Source organism: Natator depressus, chromosome 8 (assembly GCF_965152275.1).
Source record: "Natator depressus isolate rNatDep1 chromosome 8, rNatDep2.hap1, whole genome shotgun sequence".
In the NCBI taxonomy this organism is placed as follows: domain Eukaryota; kingdom Metazoa; phylum Chordata; order Testudines; family Cheloniidae; genus Natator; species Natator depressus.
The window spans coordinates 3409610-3423956 of NC_134241.1; positions in this window are offsets into that span (position 1 = coordinate 3409610).

Sequence of the window (14347 nt, forward strand, 5' to 3'; positions counted from 1 at the left end):
TGTAAAAATAGGTATTACACTATCTTGCCTCCAGTCATCTGGCAGAGAAGCTGATTTAAAGCATAGGTTACAGACCACAGTTAATAGTTCTGCAATTTCATATTTGAGTTCCTTCAGAACTCTTGGGTGAATCCCATCTGATCCTGGTGACTTATTACTGTTTAATTTATCAGTTTGTTCCAAAACCACCTCTATTTATCTATCAACCTGGGACAGTTCCTCAGATTTGTCACCTAAACAGAATGGCTCAGGTGTGGGAATCTGTGTCACATCCTCTTTAGTGAACACCAATAAAAAGAGGTTTCAGAATAGCAGCCGTGTTAGTCTGTATCCGCAAAAAGAAAAGGAGAACTTGTGGCACCTTAGAGACTAACGAATTTATTTGAGCATAAGCCTTCGTGAGCTACAGCTCACTTCTCCGCTTACTTCCGTGCTTCTTAGGTCCAGCACACGTTGGCTCTTAAATGATCAATGGGATTCAAAGTGAGCAGGATGTAAGTGGTGCATATACTTTGTGCTGGATCTCTGCACAGGGGGTGAATTTCACATGCCCTGAGGGTTATCTTGAGAATCTAGCCCAGAATATGTGTCCATTAGGGAATTTTCAAACCACAGCATCTTCATGCAAATGGAATCACTCAGGAGAAGTCTGTCACCATTTTCTCCTAGTATTGCCTCCACCAGGCAATGCCAGCTGCCCTATGCTGGCTCATTAGACCAGCCAGGTTACGTTCTGCAGCCAGACACAGACAGGCAGTAATCTGGTTTGTGACCCTGCAGCCAGGGCCGGCTCTAGGTTTTTTGCCGCCCCAAGCAAAATGCTGCTGAAGCAAAAAAAAAAAAAAAAAAAAAAAAAAAAAAAAGGCTGGAGTGCCGCCTCAAGCACGTGCTTGGTTTGCTGGTGCCTAGAGCCGGCCCTGCCTGCAGCAGTGACATGCTCCCACCTCACTCTGTGTCCAGACTCTGGCTCAGAAAGGTCAGGGAAGGGGAGGGGAGGATCATGGACTGAATAAAACCCAGACAGATCCACTCGGCAAGAACTACAAGGTATGAGTTTGCAGTTCCAGGTACTGCAGGAACAAGTCTTCCAAAGGTACTGGTGAGGCCCATGTTACTACACTGAACCCCTGTGAGTGAGGAGAGACAAGGGAGTCTGGAGAACTGCATATGCACAAAAGCCATATCATAGCTGTGGTGGTTATAGTCACCACTGTCAGGGGATCTGTAACCATTGTCTGTGGGAACCATCCAGGGACACCTCAGGTGTTGTAAGCCACTGTGCCTCATCTCTTCCATTAGCATGGAGCAGTTTGAGAGCCACTGTCAGGTGGATTAGCCAGGAGAGCTTCCCCCACAAACAAGTGACACCAACCTCAACACAGACCTGTGTGCCTTTGTGTGGTACCCAAACTGTCCTGGGTCCTGACCATGGGACTCCCGTTAGGTCAGGCAGCCGCACACATAGCTGCTGCGAGAATCACCCATCTGTAGGCTGGGAAGATCAAAGAACTTCTCCCTGCATCTTCCTGGTTAGGGTCAGGGGGGCGAGGCTGTGCAACTGCAGCATGCATGAGTGCTTCCTGTGCTTGGACAGAACCACATCATGGGCAAAACCACCATGGGCAAAACCACCATGGCCGCGCTGTGTGTCCTGCTGTCATCCTCCCCTGTAGAGAGGAGATGGGGGGAGGAGGGGAAACACACCCCTCAGTGGACCACCTGCAATGGAGGTATGTGGCGAGCTTACAGGGACAGTTTTGTGTTGTGACTGAGATGCCAGGCAGGTCCCATTAGCCTGTGCATTGTATCCTAGCCCCGTCTCAATTACTGTTGTATCTTTGTCTGCAGGTCTCACAGTATCAGGCTCTCCAGTGAGAGGAGTGGTGGGTCAGAACGTCACTTTGCCCTGTAAATACCGAGTTAATCGCCAAAGTGACATCACAACAATGTGCTGGGGCCGGGGCAGCTGTCCTTCTTTTCAGTGTTCTCAGCCAATTCTCTGGACAGATGGACGGCGGGTAACCGAGCGTCAGTCCAGCAGATACCAGTTAGAAGGGAATCTCGCTTGGGGGGATGTGTCCCTGACCATAGTGAATGTGGCAGAAGCAGACGGAGGGGTGTACTGCTGCCGTGTGGAGATCCCTGGTTGGTTCAATGATCAGCGGAAGAATCTGGAAGTTGCGATTGAGACAGGTGAGCAGAGCTTTTCTTTTGTCTGAGTGTCCTTGAAGGGTAAAACTCCTGCCCTCTGGCTGACTTTCACAGCCTGTGACAGAAACAATGTATTAATGTCCTGCAGTGTTAATCATTATGACTTTGAAGCTGTACCGTTACCACTGCGGAAAGGAAGCAGCCTCTGCCCTCAGTGTAGCCCAGCAGAGCCAGTGCGCGGGAATGGAGACTTCGGGCCTTTGAGCCGGGGCACCTGACTCATCAGCATTCTCAGCTGTTCCACACGTAGCATCCGAGAGAGTGGGCCATGGAGTCGGTGTCTTTCCTGGCTTATGCACAGTAATCCTCCCATTGAGGAGGGGCATTTTTAGCAACCAGCCAGGTGCCCAAACCACTGTCAACTGCCACTCCTGAAATATCGATTATTTTGCTTATTGCCAAAAGTAGCTACGTAGCAGGCCTTGGCAAGAACTTAACTAAGGCAAGCCGGGCGGGGGTTAGCAGCAATCCCATGGAGTAAATCTGACTCCGTCTCCTCTCTGATTTGCTGGGGTGAATGTCTGTGGAAAATCTGGAAGTCTATCTATATTTGATTTTTGGTGTGAGTGCGTTGGGGCCCATGAGACTGCAGACTCTGCAAAAACACATCTGTATATCTAATGGATTAAAAAGTGCTTCCTTAATGGTTTTTCTATGATTGACATGTTGTTGAGGTAATTGTAGCAAGGCAGAGTCAGGTTGAGCTCCACCCTGACATCTGGTGGTGAGGTGTGGCAAGTTGTGGAAAAGAACTTCAGGGGCTGATCTCATTTGCATAGGCAAACCCACCCTGCCTAGAATGAGGCCATAGCTGCCCAAATGGTCACTTTGGCTACTGTGGGATCCCCAGTGTCTCTGTTATTGGGGTAGGAAGAATAAATTGTTATTACCCTGATTATGGGAATCAAGGACAGTGGAACTGCACTTGGCCTTTTGTTATGATGGAGGGACTCGCCATCAACTAAGTAGCACTCGCTAGGCAAGGGACATGGATTCCAAAACTCTGTGAATTGAGAGAGGCTGGGAACAGGTATTAACACTTGGTGGCATGGGCCCCCTGGGGAGGGCCTTACATGCTAATTGCACTTCCTCCTATCTCCACTGTGGAATATCAGAGCTCATTTTGATTCCATTAGGAGTCTAGTTACAGGCTGCTGAGCTGAATTCACTTTGGCCTAATGGTGCACCAGCACTGAGGCTCCCCTACTACAAGCTGAGATCACAAAAGAGTTAAACTTACTAAGAGCTGAAATCACTGAGAGTTGTGTTAAGTAGTGGGGGAGCCTGAAGATATATGGTGGAGCAGTTTGCGGGATGGCGAGCAGAGTGGAGTGGCTGGTGGAGCAGAGCAGTTTGTTGGAGGCCTAGAGCAGCCCATGGGGCGGCTGGCAGAGCGGAGCCCCATAGAGAGGTGGGGCCATCAGCTTTGGACCACGTAAGGTGCCCCTTAACCTCCCCCCCCCCCCCCCCGAATCTCCACCCAGGTTGGGAGGTAAACTCTGCAGATAAACTTTTGGACTCTGGGGCTGCCCTGACCAGGGACAGAGACTTTTGGGTCGTTGGACTTTTGGGACTTTGGGTGATTTTGGGTTGTTGTACTCAAGAACTAAAGGGAAAGGACATGCCCCAATTTGCTTGGGGTGGGTTTGCCTATGCAAATGAGATCAGCCCCTGAAGTTCTTTTCCACAACTTGCCACACCTCACCACCAGATGTCAGGGTGGAGCTCATCCTGACTCTGCTTACACTAACATAAAAGGGGTAGACAGATCTGAGGAATTTGGATTTGACCTTCTGGACATCTCTTGGAATCCCCAGTGACAGGCGGATAGCTGGCCAATTGTCGTTTGACCACTTGAAACCCTTCCAGACTGTGGGTAACTATTGTTTGGGGGTGATCTATAGTCTGTTGTGTTTGTATGTGCTTGAGACTAAATAAGGCAGAGACTTTGGGTAGAGGCATTCTGGTGAGAGTTCTGGAGAATAGTAAAGTGAAGGCTTTAAGTAAAAGCACTTGATCTCGATTAGTTTGTGCCAACCATGTAGCAGATGGAGGTGCTGCATCTCCCTTGGTTTATTTCCTGATACCGCCTCTCAGAGAGGAAAGTTACCAAGAGCTTCGGGTTTAGGGAATCCCAGATAACACCACTAGGGCTGATCCAGTCTCCATTAAAGTCAATGGAAGGATTCCCATTGGCTTTAATGGTTCTGGATCAGGTCCTAATTCATCCAAATAAAGAAGATGCTGCCTGGTGTCACAAGACGTAACAAAGTTCTGTAGGACTCCTGGCCCCCTACACAGTTTGAGAGAGATGGTCCTCCTTGCAAAATCTGGCCATCTTGGAATCCCAGGGATCAAAGATAATATAAATAGTCACGCTGGTCCTGGGAAACCTGCTTGACTTGCCTGCTGGCACCTAGAAACCTAGCTTGGTTTCTGCCCCATGCCACTGAACGTCTGAATCGCCTCCTATCGGGCAGCATTTCCTTTCAAACTCACTGTGCCAAATTCAGACCTAGCATAAATAGTTGCAGCCCCACTGAACTCAGATGGGCGTCACTCACTTTCACCAGGTATGAACTGAGCCCTGTCTTGGCTGAGCACATGGGCCTGGTGCTGGTTCTTCACAGGGGTGAAGTCCAGTCCATGGTGACTGCTTACTCCTGAAAATAGTCCCGCTGGCGCCATGGCTCATCAATATGAGCCATATTTGCGCAACCTGGCCTTAAGTAATGACACCTTTTCATGCTGGCAGCTTAATCTTGGCAGGGGATCCCTTAAAATTCTCTTTGACAAATTGCAGATATAAAAGGCACAACCCCAGGTATGGAAATCAGTAAAATCAAAAAGAAAAACCCTACCCCACCCAGGTTCTTTATCCCAAAAAGGCAGAAATCCAGAGACTCCAGGAAGCCCAGTAGGGACTTTGCTATCACTACTGATTTTCTGTGGAAGGTGCTCAGCTGCTATGGCAGGATAAAAATCTAATATGGATGGGTGGATAGATATTGTAGCTGTGATTTTCATTCTCTTCCTTTGCATTGTATTTTCCTGGAAATACAGATGTTATCATTTTTCTTTTACTTGAAAATATCCCAGGTGGGTAACAGGACACCTTTTTTGCTGCTTTTTTACATTTCTAGTCTTAATGAAACATTTTATTTCAGTTTGTGGGCATATCTTATAGACTGTTGTAGTATATGTGGTTTTTGTTTTGCTTTTAACACCAGCTAGGATCTCCACCACAGCTCCTCACGCTTCTACATCTGAACATAACCTCAGGTAATGTTTATCCAAGTATTCAAACTCTCTGGTGTGTGAGAGCCTCTTTGTAACGGAAAGGGAACAAAATTACATATGGGACAAATAGAAAAGGAGGACTTGTGGCATCTTAGAGACTAACCAATTTATTTGAGCATAAGCTTTCGTGAGCTACAGCTCACTTCATCGGATGCATTCAGTGGAAAATACAGAAGATGTTTTTATACACACAGACCATGAAAAAATGGGTGTTTATCACTTCAGAAGGTTTTCTCTCCCCTCACCCCACTCTCCTGCTGGTAATAGCTTACCTAAAGTGATCACTCTCCTTACAATGTGTATGATAATCAAGGTGGGCCATTTCCAGCACAAATCCAGGGTTTAACAAGAACGTCTGAGGAACGGGGGAGGAGGAATAAACGAGGGGAAATAGGTTACTTTTTATAATGAATCAACCATTCCCAGTCTCTATTCAAGCCTAAGTTAATTGTATCCAATTTGCAAATTAATTCCAATTCAGCAGTCTCTTGTTGGAGTCTGTTTTCGAAGTTTTTTTGTTGAAGGAGAGTCACTTTGAGATCAGAAATCGAGTGACCAGAGAGATTGAAGTGTTCTCCGACTGGTTTATGAATGTTATAATTCTTGACATCTGATTTGTGTCCATTTATTCTTTTACGTACAGACTGTCCAGTTTGCCCAATGTACATGGCAGAGGGGCATTGCTGGCACATGATGGCATATATCACATTGGTAGATGTGCAGGTGAACGAGCCTCTGATAGTGTGGCTGATGTTATTAGGCCCTGTGATGGTGTCCCCTGAATAGATATGTGGGCACAGTTGGCAACGGGCTTTGTTGCAAGGATAGGTTCCTGAGTTAGTGGTTCTGTTGTGTGGTATGTGGTTGCTGGTGAGTATTCGTTTCAGGTTGGGGGGCTGTCTGTAGTCAAGGACTGGCCTGTCTCCCAAGATTTGTGAGAGTGTTGGGTCGTCCTTCAGGATAGGTTGTAGATCCTTGATAATGCGTTGGAGGGGTTTTAGTTGGGGGCTGAAGGTGATGGCTAGTGGCATTCTGTTATTTTCTTTGTTAGGCCCGTCCTGTAGTAGGTGACTTCTGGGAACTCTTCTGGCTCTATCAATCTGTTTCTTCACTTCTGCAGGTGGGTATTGTAGTTGTAAGAATGCTTGATAGAGATCTTGTAGGTGTTTGTCTCTGTCTGAGGGGTTGGAGCAAATGCGGTTGTATCGCAGAGCTTGGCTGTAGACAATGGATCGTGTGGTGTGGTCAGGGTGAAAGCTGGAGGCATGTAGGTAGGAATAGCGGTCAGTAGGTTTCCGGTATAGGGTGGTGTTTATGTGACCATCGTTTATTAGCACTGTAGTGTCCAGGAAGTGGATCTCTTGTGTGGACTGGACCAGGCTGAGGTTGATGGTGGGATGGAAATTGTTGAAATCATGGTGGAATTCCTCCAGGGCTTCTTTTCCATGGGTCCAGATGATGAAGATGTCATCAATATAGCGCAAGTAGAGTAGGGGCGTTAGGGGACGAGAGCTGAGGAAGCGTTGTTCTAAGTCAGCCATAAAAATGTTGGCATCCTGTGGGGCCATGCGGGTACCCATAGCAGTGCCGCTGATTTGAAGGTATACATTGTCCCCAAATGTAAAATAGTTATGGGTAAGGACAAAGTCACAAAGTTCAGCCACCAGGTTAGCCGTGACATTATTGGGGATAGTGTTCCTGACGGCTTGTAGTCCATCTTTGTGTGGAATGTTGGGTAGAGGGCTTCTACATCCATAGTGGCCAGGATGGTGTTATCAGGAAGATCACCGATGGATTGTAGTTTCCTCAGGAAGTCAGTGGTGTCTCGAAGGTAGCTGGGAGTGCTGGTAGCGTAGGGCCTGAGGAGGGAGTCTACATAGCCAGGTTTTGTGGGGGGTGAGAAAACCTGGATTTGTGCTGGAAATGGCCCACCTTGATTATCATACACATTGTAAGGAGAGTGATCACTTTAGATAAGCTATTACCAGCAGGAGAGTGGGGTGGGGGGAGAGAAAACCTTCTGTAGTGATAAACACCCATTTTTTCATGGTCTGTGTGTATAAAAACATCTTCTGTATTTTCCACAGTATGCATCCGATGAAGTGAGCTGTAGCTCACGAAAGCTCATGCTCAAATCAATTGGTTAGTCTCTAAGGTGCCACAAGTACTCCTAAAAAGAAAAAAGAAAAGGAGTACTTGTGGCACCTTAGAGACTAACCAGTTTATTTGAGCATGAGCTTTCGTGAGCTACAGCTCACTTCATCGGATGCATAGCATATCGTGGAAACTGCAGAAGACATTATATACACACAGAGACCATGAAACAAAACTTCCTCCCACCCCACTGTCCTGCTGCTAACAGCAGCTAACAGCAGCAGGACAGTGGGGTGGGAGGAAGTTTTGTTTCATGGTCTCTGTGTGTATATAATGTCTTCTGCAGTTTCCACGATATGCTATGCATCCGATGAAGTGAGCTGTAGCTCACGAAAGCTCATGCTCAAATAAACTGGTTAGTCTCTAAGGTGCCACAAGTACTCCTTTTCTTTTTTCTTTTTACGAATACAGACTAACACGGCTGTTACTCTGAAACAAGTACTCCTGTTCTTTTTGCGAATACAGACTAACATGGCTGTTACTCTGAAACCTGTCATATGGAACAAATGCAGTACCTAACCTTTACCAAACATGCCTTTTACAAAATCTTCTCCCTGTTATCTAGAAACCTGCCTCATCCAACCACTACCTGACTTGCTTGCCTGCACATAGAAACCTAGACTAGTCTCTGATCTGTGTCACTGAATCTCTGCATCTTGTGGTCTACAGCAGAATTTCCTTTTAAACCTTCTGGGTCAAATTCGTGCCTAGCATAAACATTGAAAATACATACACATGAGTAACTTCACTCACAAATTGGTGTTCAAGTCAAGGCAATTTATTTTAAACAGTATAGAAAATTATCTCCTCTGACCTGAGAATAAGCTCCTGGCAACAGAGAGGGGAGGTCTGTAGGGTTCTCCCAGCCCTCTCTGCAAACAATTTCCAGCATTCAAAAAAAACATGTTTATGTTTTAATAAAATCTAATTCTTAATATTTAGCTTTGGAGACTTATGATGCTTTGTCAGTTTTATCTTAATACCAGAAATGCCATTTACAGTTTGTAATTGCTCTCAATTTCATCAGCTCAGTATCTTTAAAGTGTAACAACACAGCTTACACCTTTCCCTTTCAGAAGAGGAAGTGAAAATTGGCACAGTTGCAAGAGAGGAGGCACCTGATTCTGGAATCCCCTTAATTTATACAGGAGGAGGGTCCATTTTCATTAGTTGTAGATCTTTGGCCAGCACATTTAGAACCTTGAGATTAGTGGGTTAGTTTTATTTCTTGTGGGGTTATTCAATTTCAAATAGCAGAACCATTGTACTAAAGATACTGCATTTTGTAGCCCCATATATTAAATGTTGTGAGGTGCCTTGAGCCAGGGATAGGCACTGGATCAAGATGCTGCAGTTGTGACTTTTGCAGGTTTTTTCACACTGAGTCCTGCCTAAATGTTACGTAAATGTGCTCTGGGCTGTATGACGTCCTGCTTGCATAAATTCTGCAGCTGCACTTGCCCTGGACAGTACTGCACTACTTACTCTTTTAAGGGTCTGAGCCAAAGCACATTGTAGGCATTGGGCAGACTCCCTTTGACTTAGATGGATGTTGGATAAGGCTTAAATCATTTAAATTGTGTTGTCCATCTCTTTGTTTATCATCAGGAGATTTTCGTTTGCCTTAGATGCTCCAGGAAGTAGAGGATGACTCGCTGCGAATCAGGGGAGAACTGTCATCTGTATTAAGTGATGTTTATTTTCTATTTGTGTAGTTGCTGCAACTGTCACCCAGGTGTCCTCTTCTGTCACACCAAGATGGCTATCTATTTCTAGTTCAGAAGCCCCTCAGGCTGTAAGTATCTCTGTTGTCAATTAAATGGTGCATATATCTTCCCTACGGGTCACTATCTGTAGTGCTCTAGTTTGATTGGAACAGAGAAATGTTCATAAGTAGTCTTTTAGTTCGGGTGACCAGACAGCAAGTGTGAAAAATCGGGACAGCGGATGGGGTGGGGACTTAATAGGCGCCTATATAAGAGAAAGACCCAAATATCAGGACTGTCCCAATAAAATCGGGACATCTGGTCACCGTACTTTTATTGGGTCAACTTCTGTTGGGGAAAGAGACAGGCTTTCGAGCTACACAGAGCTATTCTTCAAGTCACTGGACCTTGAAAGCTTGTCTCTTGGTCCAGTGAACGATATGACCTCACCCACCTTGTCTCTCTAATATCCTGGCATCAACACAGGTACAACACACTGCAAACCACATATTTAGTCTGTCCCTTTGCTGTCTCGGAAATAGTCCTGATGGTTTAACTGTCAAAAGACAAACAACTCTGATAACAAATCTAAGGGACTAATCCTGCAGTTCTTATTCCATCCTTACGAAGGCAAAAATCTCAGATTTCAAGGCTAAACTTAAAATAAATATTTAACTCTGACTCCTGGTTCATGTAACCTAATATAGCAACTCAATGGAAGTAGAGCATTATCTCCAGTTGGGTGCATCACCTCAAGTGTGTGTCTACCATATTTTTCCAAGATGCCCAAATGGCTTTTGAATCATGCATATAATTAATACCCACTAATACCCTCATGTCTGTGTTTCAGTTTGCTGTGTCTACATCAGTCCATCTACTGGAGCCTGAATCCAGGGGGACAGGGATGTATATTAGAATTGGTGTCGTTCTGTCACTTCTAGTCCTCCTAATTTTGTCCCTGTTAATCTTCACATGTAAGTAAATCAGAGAAAGAACAACTCAAGAGCATTAATAGTTTTATTTCTCTAACTCGACCAACAGCAACTTGTAGGGGGATGCACCGAATCAACTCTTCCCCAAGCTGCCCTGGAAATGGCCCTTCCCCGGTCATTGCTGTCCACTTTTCACACTGTGCTGCCATGGCCCTGCCCAATCATAAGGGGAGCGGCAGCTGCTTTCTGCAGCTACAGACACTACCTTCCCTGGGAAACTCCCCATTAGGGTGTCCAATGGAGTCACTCTTGGGTGAATTTGTCCCTTTATGCTCTGAGGACCTGGGTTTAAATCTCCTTTATTGAATTTCTCTCACTTGGCTCCTTTTCTTGTCCCTGCTGCTTTTTTAGAACTTCTGTTCTCATAACCATGTGCTTCCCCCCCTCCCCCCCGCCCCACTTATTTTGGATAATCCTAAGGGTATTTGCACAATACACAGAAGCTGGAGAATTTGGCCAAGTAAGTGCTATTCATTTTGTCTCTTCTGTAGCTATAAGAAGAAGCCAGTATTGCTATATCTTTGTTAGGTTGTTCAGAACAGACAGTCCCACACTCATGCTGGCTTCTCACACGTGCATTCTTTTAATTTGAGTGGCTTTTTCATATCAGGATAGATAAACTTTCTTGCATTGTTATCTGCAATTTCATTCAATGAGGCATGATCATTGCTATTTGTTTTTTAATACGGCTGGCAAGCAATTACAAAAATTAATTGCGATTAATTGCGTGAATAAAAAAATTAATTGCACGACTAATCACATTATTAAACAATCATGGAATGCCATTTATTTAAATATTTTTGGATTTTTTCTACATTTTCAAATAGATTGATTTCAATTACAACACAGAATGCAAAGTGTATAGTGCTCACTTTATATTTATTTTCTATTACAAATATTTGCAGTGTAAAAAACAAAAGAAATAGTATTTTTCAATTCACCTCATACAAGTACTGTAGTGCAGTCTCTTTATCATGGAAGTTGAACTTACAAATGTAGAATTATGTACGAAAAATAACTGCATTGAATAATTAAACAATGTAAAACTTTAGAGCTTACAAGTCCACTCAGTCCTACTTCAGCCAGTCGCTCAGACAACCAAATTTGGTTACAATTTGCAGGAGACAATGCTGCCCGCTTCTTGTTTACAATGTCACTGGAAAGTGAGAACAGGTGTTCACATGGCACTGTTATAACCGGCGTTGCAAGATATTTACATGCCAGATGTGCTAAAGATTCATATGTCCCTTCATGCTTCATCCACCATTCCAGAGGACATGGGTCCATGCTGATGCTGGGTTCTGCTCGATAACGATCCAAAGCAGAGTGGACCAATGCATGTTCATTTTCATCTTCTGAGTCAGATGCCACCAGCAGAAGGTTGATGTTCTTTTTTGGTGGTTCGGGCTCTATAGTTTTCACATCAGAGTGTTTCTCTTTTAAGACTTCTGAAAGCATGGTCCACACCTCGTCCCCCTCAGATTTTGGAAGGCACTTCAGATTCTTAAACCTTGGGTTTAGTGCTGTATCTACTTTTAGAAATTTCACATTGGTATCTTCTTTGCATTTTGTCAAAACTGCCGTGAAAGTGTTCTTAAAATGAACATGTGCTGGGTCATCATCTGAGACTGCTATAACAAGAAATATATGGTAGAATGCGGTAAAACGGAGCGGAAGACATGCAGTTCTCCCACAAGAAGTTCAGTCACAAATTTAATTAACGCATTATTTTTTAACAAGCATCATCAACATGGAAGCATGTCCTCTGGAATGGTCGCTGAAGCATGAAGAGTCCTATGAATGTTTAGCATATCTGGCATGTAAATACCTTGCAATGCCAGCTACAAAAGTGCCATGCGAACGCCTGTTCTCACTTTCAGATGACATTGTAAATAAAAAGCAGGCAACAGCATCTCCTGTAAATGTAAACAAACTTGTTTGTCTGAGCGATTGGCTGAACAAGAAGTAGGACTGAGTGGACTTGTAGGCTCTAAAGTTTTACATTGTTTTGTTTTTGAGAGAAGTTATGTAACAAAAAAAAATCTGCATTTCTAAGTTGCACTTTCAGGATAAAGAGATTGCACTACAGCACTTGTATGAGGTGAATTGAAAAATGCAATTTCCTTTGTTTATCATTTTTACGGTGCAAATATTTGTAATAAAAATAATATAAAATGAGCACTGTACACTTTGTATTCTGTGTTGTAATAGAAATCAATATATTTGAAAATATAGAAAAACACAAAAATATTTAATAAATGTCAATTGGTAGTCTATTGTTTAACAGTGCAATAATTTTTTTAATCGCGATTAATTTTTTCGAGTTAATTGCGTGAATTAACTGCAATTAATTGACAATGAGGCATGATCATTGCTATTTGTTGTTAACCAGTAAACAAAATATGAGCATAACTGTTTTTGCTTGCATTGTACTAAGAAGCAGACCTTTGGGCTTGGAATTCTTTCTAAATACTCAAGTATTGTATTGTTTAATAAGTTCTGCTCTGATTCCCATTTTCTTAGTGAGCTGGTTGATTTCACTACCCAGCCTGTTGTGTTACTGTCAAGACCTTGTTATTTAAAGGTCTGGGCTTATTACTCTTGCTCCAACCCAATCTCATTTTGTGGCACAAAACATGGAGGGATCTGAAGCACACTGGAAGCTGGGATCAGTGCAGAGGAAAATGAGTATAGGATGGATAGATACTGCGTGTGACTGTTGTGGGAATGCGTCTGTCAGTTTACGCTCCTCCTTTTGTTTTGTGAGTATCGTTTGTGGTTGTAAACCTGCATTCAGGGTTATAACCGTCATTTTGTGAATCATCCTACAGTGTGTCTTGGGCGGAGAGCCGGTTTGGACTGGGGTGTGCATAGCCTGCGGTGGTGATCAACGAGGAGGTGGTGTTTCTCACCTTACGCAGAACTAACACGGGATGGGTCGCCCGGATGGCTGCAAAGAATTATTGACTTGCTTATGACTCTTATCAGCCTCAGCCCCTCCGAACCATGGCTGGGACATGAGATGTCACACTGGGGTTCAAGACCAAGTTCATGTATATAAACGAGGGGGCTTCTGTGTAGAGGGAGCCACCCATCGCCAGCAGCAAGAGGGACAAGGGAGTCTCCACCTCACCTGACCAGGCACACCTCAGACCCAAACGGAAGGAAGAGATCATCTGCGGGGTGGGGCCGTTGCATTCAGGTGTTTATTTTTTCTGTAGCTCTGTAAATCTCTTTGTGCAGTCTAAAGTGTGCATGTGAAATTCCTATGCAAATTGTTCTTTGATTTAACTGTCACATGGTCTCTGAAGGGTTAAACCATAAATTGGAGTGCCACCAGGGTAGAATTTGGTGGGTAGAGTGCATAAATTACCAGGGACAGTTGGGGGCTTCAGCAGAGGTCATGGGGCCTACAACAGCTGCATCCAACATCCCAAGATGGGGGTGCCTGACAGGCCAAACCAGAGACTGTGTCTTGACACTGCTCAGACCCAGTGGCATGGAAGCATGCAGGATCCAAAGGTTGAGGCCAACACAGCAGGCTGAAAACTGTCCATAGAAAAGGTGTGAGTGCAGAGAGCTGCCCTGGCTGAAAAACCGTAGTATTAGCCACTAAAGACAAAGAGAGCCCATTTTATGCTGCTCCCTGAACTGTATGTTCCACTGACCATTGTTAGTCATTGTTTATACATATTCTTAGTTCTATCAAGCAGCAAAATTAAGAGGGATGCTCCCTGTGTTGGGCAAATTGACTGCCAAATATTACAAGTATCACCTCCAGTCAAGCTACAAGCTTCTATGGGTTCTAGGCTAAACCTTCACCAGTGTAGCCCAGGCTCCAGTCTCTGAGTGTAAGAAAGCAAACCATCTTTCTCAGAATTCATTCATTCAGTCCTGGAGCACAAGAATATACTTATTATCAGATGCAAACTGTTCCTTCTTTTCTTTGAATGAGAGCAAGTGCCACCGTAACTGAGCACCTGA